This window comes from Ursus americanus, chromosome 3 (genome assembly GCF_024610735.1).
Source record: "Ursus americanus isolate L20-20 chromosome 3, mUrsAme1.1.p, whole genome shotgun sequence".
Lineage (NCBI taxonomy): Eukaryota > Metazoa > Chordata > Mammalia > Carnivora > Ursidae > Ursus > Ursus americanus.
The window spans coordinates 21,339,480-21,358,907 of NC_142129.1; the positions used below are offsets into that span (position 1 = coordinate 21,339,480).

The 19,428-nt window shown below is 42.3% G+C and overlaps 1 long non-coding RNA gene and 1 pseudogene across 23 annotated transcripts in view; one reads left to right on the forward strand and one right to left on the reverse strand.

The window, feature by feature from the left end:
- The window catches only part of LOC123788947 (uncharacterized), a 208,557-nt gene that overhangs the window by 55,174 nt on the left and 133,955 nt on the right, over positions 1-19,428 (forward strand). The gene's annotated exons all lie outside the window — the stretch shown is intronic.
- LOC123788944 (homeobox protein OTX2 pseudogene) lies at positions 8,161-9,016 on the reverse strand (annotated as a pseudogene).

The window sequence follows — 19,428 nt, forward strand, 5'->3', positions numbered from 1 at the left end:
GAAGTTGTCGTGTCTTGAGTTACATAAAGACTTAGCAAATAAGATATAAAAAGCATGAAGTATATAAAAAGAAAAAAAGGATAAACTGGACTTCCTCAAAATTAAAGTTTTGCTTTTCAGAAGACACCACTGTTAAAATGAGAAGTCAGGCCACAAACTGACAGAAAATATTTACAAAACAGATGTCTGATAAGGGATTTGTATCTCGAAAATACATAAAGAACTTTCTTAAAACTCAGTCATAAGATTAATTACTAACTTAATCATAATTTTAAAATGTGTGAAAGATTTGGATAGATATTTCATAAGAGAAGGTACATGAATGGTAAATACACACATGAAAAAATTTTCAACATCATTAATCATTAGGGAAGTGCAAATTAGACCCATAATAAGATATTGCTATACACCCACTCTAATGGCTAAAATTAAAAAGACTGCCATGTGTTGGCAAGGATGCAAAAAAAAAAAAAAAAAAACACACACAACAGGAAGCTCACACATTGCTGGTGGGAATGTAAAATGGATGGTACAGGCAGGCATTGTTGGGAAACAGTTTGTTAAAAAGTTCAGCATACACTTAATATACGACCCAGCAGGTGCCTCCCCAGCTAGGCACTCAGGAGAAGTAACGGCATATATCTAGACAAAAACTTATATACAATGTTCATGACAGCTTTATCTGTGATGGTCAAAAACTGGAAATCGTGTGTAAATGCCCGTCAGCAGATGAATGGATAAGCAAATTGGCATAGCCATATAATGCAGTGCTACTCAGTGATGAAAAGGCATGGACTGTTGATACATACAGACAGCGTATATGAATCTCAAAGTAATTATTCTGCATGAGTAAAGCTGGTACCTCCCCCTGCCCCACAAGTACCAGTACTGTCTGATTCCATTTAGGTGAATTTCTACAAAATGCACACTAATTGATAATGACAGAGCAGATCATTGGTTGCAGATCAATGGCTGGCTTAGGGGAGGAAGGAGAAAAGGATTCTAAAGGGAGAGGGGCACATGAAACATCAGAGGTGATTATGGATTCATTATCTTGATTATGCACAGTAGTTTCTTGGGTGTATACATATGTCAAGATTTATCAGATTGTACATTTCACATATGTGCAGTTTATTATATATGAATTACCCCTGGGTCATAAAAATTGTGCCCATTTGAAAACCAAAGGAATGTTCATAGCAGCATTATTTGTAATAGACAAAAACTGGAAACAGTTTAGTTCATCCACAGGTGAACAGATAAGCAAAATGTGTTGTGTTCATACAATGGATTATTATTTAGCCATGAAAAAGAACGGAGCACTAATTAATTCATGCTACCGATACATGCTACGACATGGGTAAGCCTCAAAAACTTTATGCCAAGTGAAAGAAACCAGAAACAAAGGACTGTATATTGTATGCTACCATTTATATGAAAATTTTAGGGAAGGCAAAGCCTAGGTGAGATTAGCAGTTGCCTGGGGCCCGAAGTGGGAGCAGAGACTGGCCGTAAAGCAGTACAAGGGGACTGTTGGGGTGATGGAACCATTCTTGGTGATAGTTGTGCAGCTGTAGAAATTTACCAAAGCATAGCTAATTGTACACTTAAAATGGATGACTTCCATGGCATGTAGATTATACCTCAATGAAGCCGTTAAAGAAGTGAGTAGCCACTCAAAAAATTAAATTCTCATTAAGATGACCATTCAAGAAATTGGACTAGATGGCTGATTCCATTGTAATATATTGCTTTGGAATACTTTGGTGAGACCTGTTAGATTCATGCCCTATATCAAGTGCTCTTTGGATTCTAATTGTGAAACAAATCATTATTAGTTGTCTTTCACAGAGTTCAGCGACCAGTAACAGCTGTATTTCCCTAGCACATGAACACTGGCTTTATGTTTAATAACTGTCAACACCCACCCCCACCCCCCCGCCACTGGAAGAAATGGTAGTTTCTTAGATTAATATTCTGTTCGTGTAAAGTAGTTCCAGTGTGTGGTGGTAGGGAATCAGGAAGGAAATTGATGGCAGCCTAACACCTTTGCACGTTTTAGATACAGAAGGGCACACCCTTCTAAGTGAAGGGCACACTCTTCTAAGTGTTGGGTGTCTACCCACCTGTCCCCCGCCCCATGTATGGGGAGATACCAGGTACTCTGGGCATAAGATCCTTTGGGGATGGGGATGGGGATATAGATTGCAAGCAAGAGAAGTCCTTCCGGAGCACTTTTCTGGCTGGGCCTAGCCATATTCTGCACCACACGAGGGATCAGTCTTTCCGGGGCTGTGACTTCTTGCCTTCACCTCCTGCACATCTTCATAGATAAAACAGGAAATTGAATTTTACTTCTTTAGGTCAAAGAGCGTCTCTTTCTGGTCAGAAGTTGCCGAATTTTGATGAAACATTTGCAACAACCCTGGAACGTTTTGCCCATGATTCTGCCTCATTCTATGCAAATTGAAAAATTTATTTTGGAAACAACCAAGGCTTTGACTGCAAATCGTTAATTCATTTTCCCAAATAAAGTACCAGCTATTTAACCAAATTCTACTTTACCTCCTTTTCCCTCCCCCCAGGTAAACCCTTTATTCCGCAAAGATATATGGGACACTCATATTAGTCAGGCACTCTGAAGATAAGATTACCTGCAAAGATAACAGAAGTATGGGGGTGGGGTAGAGGTGGGGGCTGATGCTAACCTGCCTCAGGAGGGATGAGGGGCATTTACAGAGAGGGGCTGGGAAGGCTCTGGAGAAGGGAACGTGGAGAGCTGAGTTTTGAAGGGTAAATTGGACTTGGCTCTTATCCAGGTGGGGGGGAAGTTTGCTGGAGCCTTGAACGCTGTGGCATTGACTTGAAAGGAAAGAAGGGTGAAGAGATTCAGTGACTGGGGTGACCTAACTTTTGACTTTGTGACTAGCCGAATTTGAAGGATACAAAAGAAAAAAGGAGTCAGAGATTAGTTCAGCTTTCGCCCTTCGCCATCTCAGCAGGTGGTGGTATCCATCCTCGAGGGGGGAATGCAAGACCCCCAGGGGTTGTATTTGTTTTGCTTGTTGATTTGGGAAAACGAGAATTCACTTTGGAGGTTTTGTCCGAGGAATGCAGCTGTTCGCAGATTACTCGACTGAACTTTATTTTATTTTATTTATTTATTTTTTTAAAAGATTTTATTTATTTATTTGACAGAGATAGAGACAGCCAGCGAGAGAGGGAACACAAGCAGGGGGAGTGGGAGAGGAAGAAGCAGGCTCCCAGCAGAGGAGCCTGATGTGGGGCTCGATCCCACGACGCCGGGATCACGCCCTGAGCCAAAGGCAGATGCTTAACGACTGCGCCACCCAGGCGCCCCTTGACTGAACTTTAAAGATGATGCTCTGACCCATTGTCCAGCTTTGGCAGGACACACCTGAAGGATTGGGGAGGGAAGAAAACTGACATGGTCTTGGCTGGCTGTGTGTGTGTGCAGTACCACGGGCTATAGTCTGTCTCACGGTTGTAGGTAGAATCATTCTCTGAAAAACAGGGTAATTACAGAGTGCGCAAATCCTTGCCCATGAAAACCTATCACATTTAAAAATTTAGTTTTTCCTCTCATCTCTGTATTTTTATCATTTATAAGGTATACTCTTTGTACTACTTTCATATAAAGAAGATGAAAATGGGTAAACTTGAGAAAAGACCGCTCAGTCTTTTATGTGTATCAGCTCGTTTTAACTTTTAAAACAACCTTGTAAAGGAGGTACTTTTAATCATATTAATTCATGTTAAAGATTCATAGTAAAGGGATTTAGAATTCAATTTTTTGACATGTCATTAACACAGAATATAAATTCTTATTCATGTCCATTGACTGTAGCATGTAAAGAAGGATGACAGTTTATTATTTTAGAAATTCTACATATTTCTGCCTTGTCCTTATTTGAAAGAAGTAGATTCATGATACACAAAATAATACCTTATTTTATACTTTTTGAGAAGATTGAAGAATAATTTGGAAAACAACTCCTTTCTCATGAAGAATTTTGCCCATTATTTGCTTTTCTGTTTTTTAAAAGATGATCATGAATATACATTAAACCAAAGATACTATGTAAACAGTTGCTTTGAAACCACATCAAAGCACAAGTTAAAATTAGGTTCTACCTATTACTTTAGACTTATGATGTGGTCAGATCCCGCTTTAAGTATATTCTTGGTTGAAATACCTTGAGGGAGTCAGTTGCTGGACCTCAGGCTGTTGCCTTGTCTATAAAATGAGGACATTGAAATACCTCTTCCAATGATAGAAAAAGAACTTCTTGGCTTAAGTGCCTGTGTATGCAGGCAGTTCCCTTTTGTACCACAAGAGGGAGTTCCTGTGTTGTTGCTAACCTGGGGCGAGCTCTGAATGCCTTTCTAAAATGTGGTTGGAAAGTTCGGAATGAGTGGATTGCTGGGAAAATGTGAAAGGCAAAGATTGTTTTGACAGTGTCACGGGAAGGAGGTACTCAAAACACAGTGATGAAAAGGAAGGGATTGAATTTTAAGATACGAAAGCTTTTGCTGACACACATCATTACAGATTTCCATTCCCAGTCAACAACCCTTCTTCTTTGCCTGTATCTGAGAATTTTGATTTATTTATTTTGTTTCCCTCCTTCTTTGCAGCTGTGTCTAAAAATCTTTTGTCTCAAACAAAGATAGAACCTGAATTTTAGTTTCTCAGTAGCGGTCCTGAACAATATTGGTTAAAGATAAATTGGATTGTTTGTGCTTGATGCCTTGGACATGTACAAAATCTGTTGGTCTTCAATTAGTAAATTAGAAAAATTTGAATTTTTTCATCCTCCCGTTCTCCCTCCATACACTTTTTTCTTTGTTTATGCTTCTGAATTCTTTTATGTGATGTTTTGCTGTCATACATAGCTCAGAAGGTTGGCTGTGGACAAGGAAAAACATTGTTCTGTGGATGAACCCTAGGGACATGGAAGTAATTACATTATACAGTGAAATTTAAAAATTTGAAACCAAGATCAAAGCCAAACAAAAAGAGCGAAGTTGGCAATTGTGGAATTATTCCAGTAAATTTAGGGCAGTATTCAGTTTTATCTCAACTGGGTGAATATTTCATGTGAATGTTGGTTTTTTATTTAAATTACCCCTTTATAGTAAAGGCAGTCCCTTTGCACATCATTTTTTAAGTAACAGTAATTACACTGTTAATGCTTTTTGTATTGGAAAATGTTCTGAGTTTAGAAAAACAACAACCGTAGGCATCTCGTTATACCGAACCCTACTTTTAGAATTCTCTGGGGGTTGTTTCTAGTAATAAACTTGTCCAAGTTCGGGGTCAGACTGCCCTGGTTCAAGTTAAGGCACCACTGTGTTTGAAACTTGACAAAAGCAGAGTTATCCCTATAATTTCATTTTCACTTGCATGAAATCTAGTAATTTCTTGAGCAGGAGAAACAGAAGTGGAATTACTATAGGAGTTATGCTCCATTTTATCCGTATAGCAGCCAATTTAATATGATGGTTGCTGGGACACTATAAGGACTTACAAACTTGTAAATACTTTTGAGATTGCGACATCCCAAAAAGAAAGAATATAAAAGAAGAAAGGGCTCTGTAGCTCTATTTTCTTTGCTTCTACTGCAGAATTTGTTCTTGTTTCTAAAACGTGGGCACACCCATGGTAATCTGTTGTTCATATGACTGTCATCCATCTTGTTTTGGTAAAAGGAAGGTAGAGAACAGTTGATACAGGGGCAAGCTTTTTTCCTTTTCTTTTAAAGTTACTTTTAAAAAATATAGAATACTTGAGGCATACAAAGAAAGCATAAGGAATATTAAAGAGTCAAAGTGTTATGTGGTTATTAAAACATTATGTGCATTCTTCCACAAGCCTGACCGTCTCTCTGCTAGGTGTCGCATCCTGAATTTGGTGTTTCTTCTTCTCATGCATGTTTTTACACGGTGCTAAATACAAATGTATTCCTAAACATAAATGGAATTGCAGTCCAGGTTTTTTACCCTCTTAATCAGTTTCTGGATGTACAGTACATTATTGTTCACTGTAAGCACAATGTGGTAGAAGTTTCCGTCTAGCACCCCTGAAACTTTATACCCACTGAACAGCGGCTTCTCATTTCCCCTAGTAACCCTCATTCTTCTTTGAGCTTTTATGAGTTTGACTTTTTGGGATACTTCATATACATGGACATTGTGCAGTATTCATCCCTCTGTGATGGGCTCCTTTCACTCAGCATAATGTCCTCAGGGTCCTTCCATGTTACGGCAGCATTTCTTCCTTTTTTAAAAGCTAATTAATACTCCATTGTATGTATGTATCACATTTTCTTTATTCATTTGTCTATTGATGGACATTTAGATTGTTTCCAGCTCTCTGCTGCCGTGAACCATGCTGCAGTGAACGTGAAAGTGCACGTATCTCTTTGAAATCCTGATACCCTATGTTTTAGATAAATATCCAGAGGTGGGATTGCTGGATCATAGGGTAGTTCTATTTTTAATATTTTAAGGAACCTCCCTACTGTTCTCCATAGTAGCTGAACCATTTTAGATTCCCAACAGCAGTGCCCAGGGGTTCTTGTTTTTTCACATCCTCACCACCACTTGTTATTTTTTTGTTCTTTTTAAAAAAAGATTTCATTTTATTGTTTTATTCTTTTAAAGTAATCTCTCCACCCAGCATGGATGTTGAACTCCCAACCCCGAGGTAAGGGTTGCATGCTCCACTGAGTGAGCCACCCAGCTGCCCCTGTGGGGTTTTTTCCTTCCTTTCTTTATTTCTTTCTTTTTTTTTTTTTTTATAATAGCCATTTTAACAGGTGTGAGGTGACATCTCATTGTGGTTTAATTTGCATTTCCCTGATGATTAGAGATGCTGAGCATCTTTTTATAATACCTGTTGGCCATTTGTATGTCTTCTTTGGAGAAATTTCTGTGTCTTTTGCCCATTTTTAATAATGTCTATCTATCTTAATCTGTATTTGCTGTTGAGTTGTAGAGGTCTTTATATCTGTGGATATTAACTTCTTACCCCATATGTGGTTTGCACATATTTTCTCCCATTCTCTAGGTTTCCTTTCTACTCTGTGGATTGTGTTCCTTGCTGTGCAAAATCTTTTTAGTTTTTGGAGTCCCACTTGTCTGTTTTTGCTTTTGTTGCAAGACCAGTGTCATGAAGCTTTTCCCCTATTTGGGGGTGGGGGGTGGGTGCTAGAACCATTTTAATATAATTGTACCTGTCTGCCATATCCAGGAAGACAGGGGTTTATGCATATATAACTTTTCCGGTTAACATCTGTAAGCATACGTGACAGTGATCTCAATTTATAAATTCATCAGGGTCAGAACAATTGACCATTGTCTCTTTACTGCTGGGCTTACGGCAGTAAATGACAGAGACATTAATGTCCTCTTGGCTCACCTCCAGCCAAAGGTAATCTTCTTAGATAAGTACTCAGTTGCTCCGAATTTTGCTTAGAATTATAACCTGTTCAGTCACAGAAGAACCCCTGCAGAGGTGGAGGTCAAGGTTGCATACAGTAACAAGAGATCACAGTTTTCAAGTCTGTGAAACCCACAGATCAGCATTTCTGTCAAACACACACTGATTACCTCTTAAACTGCATGTGGACTCCATTAGAACGCGATTTTTAAAATAGTGCATCTAGGACAATCCGTCACCCAATTCACACAGCCCTGAGAAGTTGTTCAGTGCCAGCTACCACTTGGTCATGAAACATGGGTGAGCTTGAGGCTCTGTCCGTTCCTAAGATTCAACCACAGATTGGAGAAAGATCGGAACACCTCTACTCCCTCCTTTCCCTCACAATTTAGTTTGGGGGTGTTGGGTTGCGCATGGCTGGAATGCTTTTGATCACTTTGCAAGTCAGGAAAGCCAGTGATCGACAACTGCGCCAGGATCGCGAGTAGACTGGTTTGTCCATTTCAGGCTGCTGGTTGGGAAGCCCCTCTAAGGGCCTTCATCCTTCCTTCTGTGACTCCTGAAACGTTGATCAGAAGGTGAGTCTGATCATCATCCCATCGAACTCTTCGAACTAACGTGTGGCTGGAACTGGAGCTGGAACGTCCAGCCCGGTGTATTTAAACATCACCTACAAAATGGGGTTCTACAGGTCTTCACAAAACCTGGAATTTCCATGAGGATGCCTGGGCTTTATAATCCAAGCAGTCAGCATTGAAGTTAAGCTTCCAGGAAGCAGCTTAGTCCTTGAAATCCAAGCGATCAGTGGTTGAGTTAAAACGCACCCTTGAGGCTCCACATCCCTGGGCAGAATGAGAAGCTAAGGACTCGTTGAGACGGCTGGTGACTGCATTGGGACCCGTGGGGCTGAATGTGGCCCCTGGTCCAGGAAGCTGGGGACGCATACGGGTCAGATAAGATCCACGGTCCATGCGCCCAAAGTAGGACACTGAGCAGCGTATCCTTGACTGTAAACTGAAGCCTGAGTATGGGTCACAGGGTAGGGCCTCCGTATGCAGGAAGAAGAGGCGGACGAGGGATCTGACAGTGGGGAGACAGAATTTGGAGTCCAGATAGACCTAGGAGCCCTGCTGCTGGAAATGGCTGGGACCGACGTGCTAGGGAAGGGAGTTAATTGGCCACTGGTTCCCCTCTGTGAACTCACTTCCTGAGCTGGAGAGGTCTTCTTTTTGGCAAGTCTGACTTTGTTTTGACCTCTGTCTGTTGTCTGCTTGATGGTGGCACTTAGCCCTTTGATTCTTAAACCATACCTGTGCCCCGGACCCCCGGGCAAGTTGGTTTTCAGCACCACCTCTTCTGCATGATGTCTGGGGACCAGGTCTTAGCAAACAGTGCTTCAAGCACATCTAGTTGCGCCTGGGTGAACATCGTCCTCTCTTGGCACAACCTGGGGGGGAGGTGGGTGGTGGCCAGGTAGCCCCCTGAGGAGCGGCCCCAAGTGGTCAGACTCAGCCCGTTGACTGCGTGAGGCAGTTGCTTAAGATGAGCCATCGTGCCAGGGTTATTGGGAGGTGCACTGTTGGCCCAGATCAGGGGTACCCAGCTGCAAGGTCACACTTCTCCCGGGGTGGACAGGCTCTGGGGCCTTGGTGGGTGGTTTGGAGTGCAGGAGCTAAGGGCAGGACAGACAGACAGAGGTTCTGTTTCACGCCTCCTCTTCCTGCTTTTCTTCTAGGAGTGGTTCAGCTCCAGGCCTTAGGTTTGTCTCTAATCCATTTTGAGTTGACTTTTGTGTGTGTGGTGTAAGATAAGGGTCCAGTTTCCTTCTTTTGCGTGAGGAGATCCAGTTTTCCCAAGGTTATTTATTGAAGACATTGTCCTTCCCCTTTTGTGTCCTTTCCCTCTTGGCACCCTCACTGAAGATCAGTTGACCATAAATATGTGGGTGTACTTCTGGGCTCTCTCTTCTGTTCCCTTGGTCTACATGTGTGTCTTAATGCCAGCACCAGTTTGAAAAGAATTTGCTTTACTACTTTATTTTTTATTTTTATTTTTAAAAGATTTTTTATTTATTTATTTGACAGAGAGAGAGAGAGACAGCCGGTGAGAGAGGGAACACAGGTAGGGGGAGTGAGAGAGGAAGAAGCAGGCTCCCAGCAGAGGAGCCTGATGCGGGGCTTGGTCCCAGGGTACTGGGATCCCGCCCTGAGCCGAAGGCAGATGCTTAGCCTGAGCCACCCAGGCGCCCCTGCTTTACTACTTTAAATATTTGGTAGAATCAGTGAAGCTATTTGTCCTGGGCTTTTCTTTGTTGGGAAGCTTTGAATTATTGATTCAACCTCCTTACAAGTTCTAGATCTGTTCAAATTTTCTATTTCTTCTTAATTCAGGCTTGGTAGATTGTGTATTTCTTGGATTTTTCCCATTTCTTCTAGGTTGTCCAATTTGTTGAATAGTTCACAGTAGACTTTTATGATCCATTTTTTATTTCTGTGGCAGCAGTAATGTCTCTTCTTTTATTTCTGATTTTATTTATTTGAGCCTTCTTTTTTTTTTTCTTAGTCTAGCTAAAGGCTTGTCAACTTTGTCGCTCTTCAAAACAACTCTTAGTTGTGTTATTTCCTATTTGTCTACTCTTTGGTTTATTTATGCTCTAATCTTGCTTTGGGCTTAGTTTGCTCTTTTCCTAGTTTCTTGAGATACAAAGTCAGCTTATTTATTTGGGATCTTACCTCTTTCTTAAGGTGGGTCTCCATCACTATGAACCTGCCATCTGAGGTTTGCTTCTGTTGCATCCCATAAGTTTTAATATGTTGTGTTTTCATTTTTGTTTTTTCTCAAGGTATTTTCTAATTTCCCTTTTCATTTCATCTGTGATCCATTGGTTGTTCAGGAACATATTACTTAATTTTCACAGGCTTGTGAATTTTCCAGTTTTCCTTCTGCTTTTGATTTCTGGTTTCATTCCACTGTGGTCAGAAAATATACTTGGTATGATTTCCGCCTTCCTAAATTTGTGTGGTACATGTTTTCAAACAAGATATAAATTGTATCTGTTGAAAGCAAGTAGAGTTCCAAGGAAAGCAGACTCTGTAGAAGGAGATTAACATGCGGGAAGTTTACTAAGGACATTTTAGGATTAACACCCGTGAAAGAGGTGGAAGCAGGATGGGGTGGAGAGAGAGACTGGGCCGCAGTGCAGTCACAAGGAAGGCCTCAGCACATCCTGAGGGGAGCACGGGAGGAGGGATCGCCCTTCAGAATTGTCCCAGGTTTGAGTGAGGGGCCATGCATGGAGCAGTAACTGGATGCAGGCTGCCCCTGGAGAGGGGACATCACTTGGGTGAGGTGACCCTTCTCAGCTGAGAGCTGTCAGCCGGCCGCACTCCCAGTAGCTGGAGGAGGAAACCCGGCAGCGCTAAAGGAGTGTTCACTACAGTGTATGTTGTATGTACTGGACTTGCCTTTTTGGCCCAGTGTTATGTTTTTGAGATTTGCTCATATTAATGTCTATAGCTGTAGTCACTCGTTTTATTGTCTTAATAGTATTCAGTGTTATAAATACCTCACAATTTTTTTTAGAAACTCATTTATTTGAAAGAGAGCAGGAGCATGGGTGGGGGGAGGGCAGAGGGAGAGGGAGAGAGAGAATCTTAGGCAGATTCCCCGCTGAGCCCAGCGTGGGGCTCGATCTCATGACCCTGAGATCATGACTTGAGCTGAAACCAAGAGTCGGATGCTCAACCGACTGAGCCACCCAGGTGCTCCTAAATTCACAATTTTTAGACACATTTCCCTATTGACGTATGTTGAAGTGTTGTAATTTTTCGCTATTGAAAAAAATGTGGCTGTGAACATTATCTCCTTAGTGCATGCACTTCGTGGTTTATATAACCAGAAAACTGGTTGTAAAAACCAGTAACTCCTGGGTCCTAAGATATGGACAACTTCAAATTTAGTAACTACAGTATAATGAAGTTGCTCTCTAAAGTGGTTGTACCTTGCTTTATACCTTCAGAACACTTGTCATTGTCAGACTGATTCTGCCCGTTTCATGGGTATGAAGTGATATCTCATTGTGGTTTTAATTAGAATTTTGTTGAATTCTGGTGAGATTGGGAATTTACGTGTTTGTTCACTCCTTGGGTTTCTGCTGTGAAGTGTGTATTCCAATTACATGCCCATTTTCCTATTGGTGTTTTTTTTTTTAAGTTAATCTGTAGGCAGTCTTTATATATTTTCCTTATTCATTCTTTGTTGTCTGTATGTGTACAAATATCTTCTCCTGGTTTGGGGCTTGATTATTCACTCTTAAAATAATATTTTTTGCTGAATAGGAGCTTCCCTTTAACACAGTCACATTTAATCAGTTCTTTTTGCATGGCATCATGTCTTTGTGTCTTATTTTTAAAATTCTTCCTCAGGCTAGGTCATGTAAAAATATTCTCTGTTTTCAACTGAAAGTTCTAAAGTTTTGCTTTGCACAGTCTCACCTGCAGTCCATCTACAGTGGAGCTGTGGGTATATTGTGGGGAGCAGAAACCTCATTTTACTTTTCTCTGGACAGCCAGTTTGCCTCGCAGCCCTTCCTAACATGCATCTTTGCCACCTGGTGATTCGGTCAGTCCTGTCGTATTGTTTCCATCGATGAAGACCTTCCGGGGCTCTCTTGTTGCTCCGGTCTGCTTCTTTTTTTCCTGCTCCAATTTCACACTGTCTTTATTTTCTTTATTTCTTGGTGGTGTCTTGTTGTCTGGTAGAGCAAATCCTCCCTTCTTGCTCTTCTTTAAAATGGTCCCTGCTTGTTGTCTTCTGCTCTCCCATATGCACTTTCGAGTTCCGTTCCATGAAATACCTTCCTTTGATTGAGTTCATGCATTGAATTTATAGATTAATTTGAGGAGAATTGACATCCCTGTCGAACACTAGATGTTTCCTGTCGATGTCTTACTTAATATCTGTATGTAGGTCTTCTTATTGTATACAATATTTTTATAACTTACCTTTCTACTAAATACTGACACTTTCATGTTAATAAATAAATATCTTCACTAACAATTTAATGACTACATAACAGTCCATTCCTTGGCTAGACAGTCATTTATTTAACGGTGCCCCTATTGACATTTAGACGAACATATTTCACAGTGATTATTCTAGAACTCCGTCTTTCCCATCACAAAATTATACATGCAGCTATGTTTTATTCTAGTAATGCTAGGATATTCTGTGTAATTAGATAGTTATCTGAGATGTATTCCAGTGTAAGATATGAGAAAGATATTTTCTCCCCATGTGGTTAACCAGTTTTTGCATACTTTGTCCTTTTGGTTTGACTGACCTAGCCTGTTTTGTTTCACCATCCAGCAGCCATCAACAGTACATTTGATAAATGTTTGAAAAAGTGAACCAATTTTTAATATTTGTTTTATTTTCAGATGTGTTATTCTTTTCCACTGATCTATCAATTCTGAACCTGTACCACACAGTTTGAATTATGGTAGAGCCAGTAGAACAGGGCTCCCTTCATCATCATCATTATTATCATCATCATCATCATCATTGTTCTTATTACTATTTTTCAGATTTTCCTGGACAATTCCTGCATTATTTTTCTTTCACGTGAACTTTAAGATTTTTTGTTAAGATTTTATTTATTTATTTGAGAGAGACAGGTCACATGCCCATGCACAGGGGAAGGGCATAGGGAGAGGGAGAATCTGAAGCCGACTCCCTGCTGAGTGGAGTGCCCATCATGGGGCTCGATCCCACGCCCCTGAGATCATGACCTGAGCCGAAGTCAAGAGGTGGACACTTAACTGACTGAGCCACCCAGGCGCCCCCACATGTTCGTCACTGTTCCTTTAAAACTGTTATAATTTTGATTGACAGTATTTTAGTTTTCTGAAAAATTTTAAAGGCATTTATATTTAAATTTTCTGGCCTAATAAGTACTGCATATTCATCTAGTTTGCAAATTCTGGAACTTTTCGGTTAGAGAAGATAAATCCCCAGATTTCTTTTTCCATTAAAATTCAAGGCAATTAAAGAAATTCATCGCAGCAAACAGAATCATGCCACATGTTTATTCTTTAAAGACAAAATGTTTTTCTATATTGAGCAGCACTTGGAAGGCTTTGCCTCCTCCTTACAGAACATGGCTCACATGGCACCACACGTTCCCTGTCCAGACAGACTCTTGAAAATAGATAATAATTTATGTGCTATTTGGTCAGAGAAGTGGTGTTGTCGTTGTTGCTCTTTTTAATATGGCTCACTTTCTCCCACAAATCTTTAAAAGAAAATCTGTGCCCTGACTTCTCCGATTTACCTTTTTTATGGTAAAGAAATAGGATGCAAAGCTTGTCGGGCCTGCGTAACTCTTTCACACCTGCTTGGATTCTGGCAGTGGTATTTGCTAAGTGAAGGATGAAGGCTGGTTTGTCATGTGTTTTCACAGAGCACTGATGGCTCCGGGCCAACCCATTTAGCCTTTGTCTTTTTTTCTTGCATAAAACTGCCTCTTTTTCACTTCACATGGGGTGTTAGGCACTCCAGAGATGTTTCTTCTCGTCGCGTGCGCACCATCTGTGCTCTCCTGGCATCTTAGACAGGTCCCCAGATTGGCCGAAGCGATGGTCAGTGTACAGGACACTCAGGACCCTGGCCCGTGTCGGCTGGGGTGACCCGTGCGGCAGCACACCCCTGAAGTATCCTACATCGGGGCCCTGGACTCAGTTGTGGAAAGTTCAGATAAACTCCTGATTTAGAATGATTTTGGATTTGAAGCAATGTTACGAAGATAGGACAGAGAGTTCGCATATGTCCCTCGCCAGTTACCCTAGTTGCTGACTTCTACGTTATCCTGCTGCCTTGGGCACAATTCAAGAACAAGGATTGGTACATTACTATTAACTAAAGCCCACACTTTATTCCGGTTTCACTGATTTTTTCCCTGATGTCTTTTTCCTGTTCTAGGATCCACCCAGGATATCACAGCACATTTTCTCGTCACGTCTCCTTAATTTCTTCTGGTCTGTGACAGTTTCTCAGACTTGCTTTGTTTTTGATGACACTGTCAGTGTGGGAAATACTGGTTGGATACTTTGTAGGATGTCCCTCAGTCTGGGTTTTTCTCATATTTTTCCTGATTACATGGGGGTTTATGGGGTTTTGGAAAGGAAAACCACAAAAGTGAAGTGCTGCTCCTACCACATTGTATGAAGGGAACATGCCTTCATCTTGACTTACCCTCATGATGTTGACCTTGATCCCCTGGCCAGAGTAGTGTTGGCAGGTTTCTCCCTATACATCTGTTCCCCACCCTCTTCCATACTCCGCTCTTTGGAAGCAGACCACGCGCAGTGTAGACTCAATTTAAGAGTTTTGTTAGGGGCGCCTGGGTGGCACAGCAGTTAAGGCGTCTGCCTTCGGCTCAGGGCGTGATCCCGGCGTTGTGGGATCGAGCCCCACATCAGGCTCCTCCGCTATGAGCCTGCTTCTTCCTCTCCCGCTCCCCCTGCTTGTGTTCCCTCTCTCGCTGGCTGTCTCTGTCTCTGTCGAATAAATAAATAAAATCTAAAAAAAAAAAAAAAAGAGTTTTGTTAATTGTCTCCTCCGTCTGTGCTGTGTTATGTTTAAACCACGCCTGTTACTTTTTTGTGTTCCACATGCATAGATTTTGTGTTGAAAGCCCTAAGAAATTAAAGTTGCCTGGGCTTAAGAAGGATTTGAAGTAGTTAGCTGTGTTGACTCTAGTCCATTCCTCTTATGTTTGGTTTATTGGTTTTATTTAAAAATCTTTATTAAAAAAACCCCAGGCGCTCCTGGCTGGCTCGGTTGGTCGTGAGTTCAAGCCCCACACTGGGCATAGATCTTACTTAAAAAAATATTTTTAAAAATCTGTTTGCCCTGTACGCTACATCCTTGTACCACACAGGCTGCTCTGTTCTAATCAGATGGCCGTCCAGCGTGTGCTTTAGATTTCTAGCCCAAGGGAGCGTCATTTCTCTCTGGCTGTTGGGGGAAAAAGTTCAGCATCAGAACATGTTTATCTGTATTGAAACTTAACTAGCAAACACCACAATATTATTTATTCTACTTAATGTGATGGAAAGCTTTTCTCTGTATAAAATTATGTTAAAGATTTGTGAGTTTTAATGCTCTCAGACACCTGTCCTGATACCATCATAGGCTGGGTTCCCACCCGCCTCGGTCACCTGGAAAGCAGCCGAACCTTAGGAGTTCAGAGTACAGATCGCCTGTTGTCATGTTGTGTGTGGGGTGAATTTCTCAATGACTTTGATTTTTTTTTTTTTTGTCCGATTACTCCTTTTGCACTCAACTCAAATGACTTTATTTACATTGCCGCTTCAAGTCAGTTTCTAAATAAGAATTTAAAAAGGAAAAAAAAGAATTTAAAAAGAATACCATATCATTGTTTTAGCATCGAATAGGAATGTTCTTGAAATGGTGTATAAATTCGGCTTTTGTTCATCGAATCCACATTTTATGTGCTCTTGGGGAACTTCTTAATGTTTCAAAAAATCTGGTGAGAAGTTTGTGATGTTCCAAAATGAGCAAGTCTGCAAACCCACATCTGCGGACACTTAATTTCATAGAGAGGTGTGAATGTTCATTGAGCAGGACTGGTGAGCGTGTGTTTTCAGAACATTAAAACTCCATGTTCCTCCTTAATTGTGAGCTTATCTAAGAAATCATTTTGAGTATGTTAGAGTGTTTGGTCTTTAAGCCAGTCTTGGAGTTCAGTACGAGGGGGAGAAGTTCAAAAAAATAACATTTTAAGAGTTTTTGCTCACTTCAGGACCACTTGGTATGACAACTCAGAAACAGAATAACGTTTTGAATCAACCACACGGGAAATCCTTTCCCCGGCCCCTCAAGGCTACTTTCAGTCCGTCAAAAGATTCTTAAATTCATGTGGGGGATTCCCACGTGTTCTATTATAAGCCTCTTTTAAGGTTGTTATATATGTGTAGAAGGTAGAATAGTATTGCATACGTTTTGTGTCTCAGTGGTGCGAGGGCTGTTCAGTGTACCGTTCCTGTGTTTTAATATTACTCATTCTTTTTTCTAAGTACGGATGTGCCAGAGTGAGAAAGGCTGAGCATTGTAAAGTGAAATACAAAGAATTAATTTGTTCTCAGGTCCGTTAAGGATCTGTTAAATATAAAATCTCTGGGTATACACTGGCTCTTTTCTTTCACAGCGAGTAAAGAGAACTCTGCAGAGCTTTGGACACGGGAGCTCCTTCCCTGCCTTTCCCCGCACTAACTGCACTGAGTCCTGTCTGGTTAGCTGGGACCCTCCTGTCCTTTGTGTTCCTCGTCAGGCATATTTCTACTGCTCAGATCTAGCAAGTATGCTTCCTGCAGTTACTGTTCAGGTCAGTTTCTGAGGCCTTGAAGTGATCTTCAAAAAGACGATAAGTACTGAGCCATTTTGGGGAGAATATACGGGACGAAGAGTCACGACATCTCCTGTGTCATTGGTCTGCTGTGAGAAGGGCAGGCAGGAAAGTCTGTGTGGACCACCTGTGCTGTGCCCTCTACTTCCCTGAGCTCGTGTGAGGGGATACCACGGCCTCTGTAGGGACACCCCCCATCTGTTCAGTCACCCTCCCCTGCCTAGGAACAGGCGAAAACCCCCAGCGGTAGACAGGAGCCTGCCATCCACCCCACGACTCTACAAGTCCATTTGGAAAGTTTAGTCCTGAGTGCAGGTTTTCCTGCAGGGGAGGAAAACTCACATCTGTGCACAGAAAGCGGCCCCTGGGCGAGATCTGCCCTGTCCTGAAGCCCCTGCCCGGGCCTCAGCGGGTTTGTTCTCAGGGACCGCGTTCCAGAGGTCAGAAGGATCGGGGGTAGTCAGTGGGGAACAGAGGCTCCCTTTCCCTGCAGGCTCTGGAAGGTCCTCCCACCCCTGTTCAAAAGCCAACAAACAGTAAAAAAAGAGTTCCTCCTGAATTATCCTAGTTCCTCCTCAGGCCTTTATATCCCCAACACTTACCTAATATGTTTCCATGGAAAACTGACATTTTATGTTCGTGTGCCAAGAAGTTCAGAGCTGTGAGGATGCTTTAAAATTGTTACCCATATTTAACTTCCCCCTTTTAAATTTTCCTTATCCTCTGAAATCCCCTGTGTTTTCGCTCTACTCTAGTTGGGAACTTTCAGGAGACTTCACATTTAAATCGGCCCTTGTTGGCCCGCCTGTGCTTTTCAGTGGATTCGAGCGGGGTCGTGAGTTGCGCTCTGTGCCGGGCCTGCCGTCGTGTGCCGCGTGGGCTGCCTCAGGCAGAGGCGGGCTGTCTTCGGAACCACAGTGCATCTCAGGCCTGCTGTCTAAGCTGCACTGCGATTCCCTCTTGGAGGACATTTGTTTTTGCAACTGCATCTCTCTCCTTAACACTAAGATGCAGAAACATCTGTCTTGATGTCGAGTTATCCATCTGATTTTGACTTGATCCAAACCCAGAGCGTCTACAAATGGGGTGGTTGCATGGGTGGATGGGACACCTGTGCCTGGAAGATCGACTCCTGCCCTGGGCTGTTAACGTTCATTCATCCGACAAACATCGATTACGTGCTCATTCTGAGCCAGGCTCCATGGTGAGGTGGGCGTATGGAAATAAAAAGGCCCAGTGCCGTCTTTGGTAAGCTTCCAGTCCAGCAAGGGACACGGAGGGCCATGTGGGGGCAGCTCTGATGCAAAGCACCAGGGAGGGCCTGCGGTCCAGATACTCGAGACATCCTTCTGGAGAAACCGACGTAAGACCCAGGATTGGAAGGATGGATACCAGTAAACGGAGAGAAGATGGGGGTTGTGATAAGCTGTTGGGGAGACAGAGAGCCGGGGAAGTGTCAGGCTCTGGGGGTGCTCCTGGGGGAGGTTGCTGTGTGTATTCAAAGGCCTGTAGATGTTGGAGACTTAAGGAGCATGCTAGAAACTCAGAGCGTTAGGACCTGCCTGAGGTTAGGGTTTGTTAAAGAAAATTCAGACAGTTTAGTTATGAACTCATGCCAACATTTTATTATGGTTTTGCAGTGCGAGGGAAGAGGCCCCTGGTAGGAGTACCCTCAAGATTCACTCTTCGTAGGGGTCTGTCATAGGAAGAAAGAATGATTGAGTCATCATTGAAAAGAATGTCTAGTTACCAATCTTTAGACTCTAACTAGTCTAGTTGATAATTGACAGTCATCTGGGTGAATGGTAATGAGTTCCCCAGAGCAAGCCTTAATCTTCTTAAAGTTCACTAAAAAATTGCATCAGAAAAAAGTATTTTATCTGGAACGTTGTTGATTTCTTCCCACTAAGATGTTGTGACTGAATAGTAAGCAACCTGGTTCTGTTGCTGACCAGGTTTGGGGCCATTTTTCTTAAAGAGGTTCAAGGTCACCATGGAATGTAGGCCAGTTTTCAGGGTTCTGCTGGGGCACAGCTTTATAACCTAAGTGGAGAAGAGTTTGGATTTTTATCATGAGGGCAGTAGGGGTCCCTTGCCACTGAGCGAGGTCTGACCCCCAGCCATCAGCGTGGGCATGGATGGGCCGCTGTGGGAGGCTGCCGGAGCAGGATAGAAGTTAGCAGAATATTTTCATTTTCCAGGGAAACATTGCTGAGGGCTTTGACTTTAAGTGTGTCTCTTCCCTTGCCCCTCTCCCACCCCACAGCCCGGGGCAGCTCTGAGACTGGCTGGGTAGCTGGGGACTAGAGGAGGGAGTTAGTAGTAGGCTTTTCCTCCAACAGAGTTGGTTTTAACTTACTCAGTTTTAAGTGATGATTGTTCTTACCGCAGTGAAAGAAAATACGATCATGTTAAGACGATTCTGAGAACGTGTTGGGGAACCCACCCAGGCTGGGTTAGGAGCTCAGGGAAAGGAGTCCAAGGCCTTTCTGATGGAAGTACTCCGCGTCCACCCCCGGGCCCCGTTGCCCTGCCC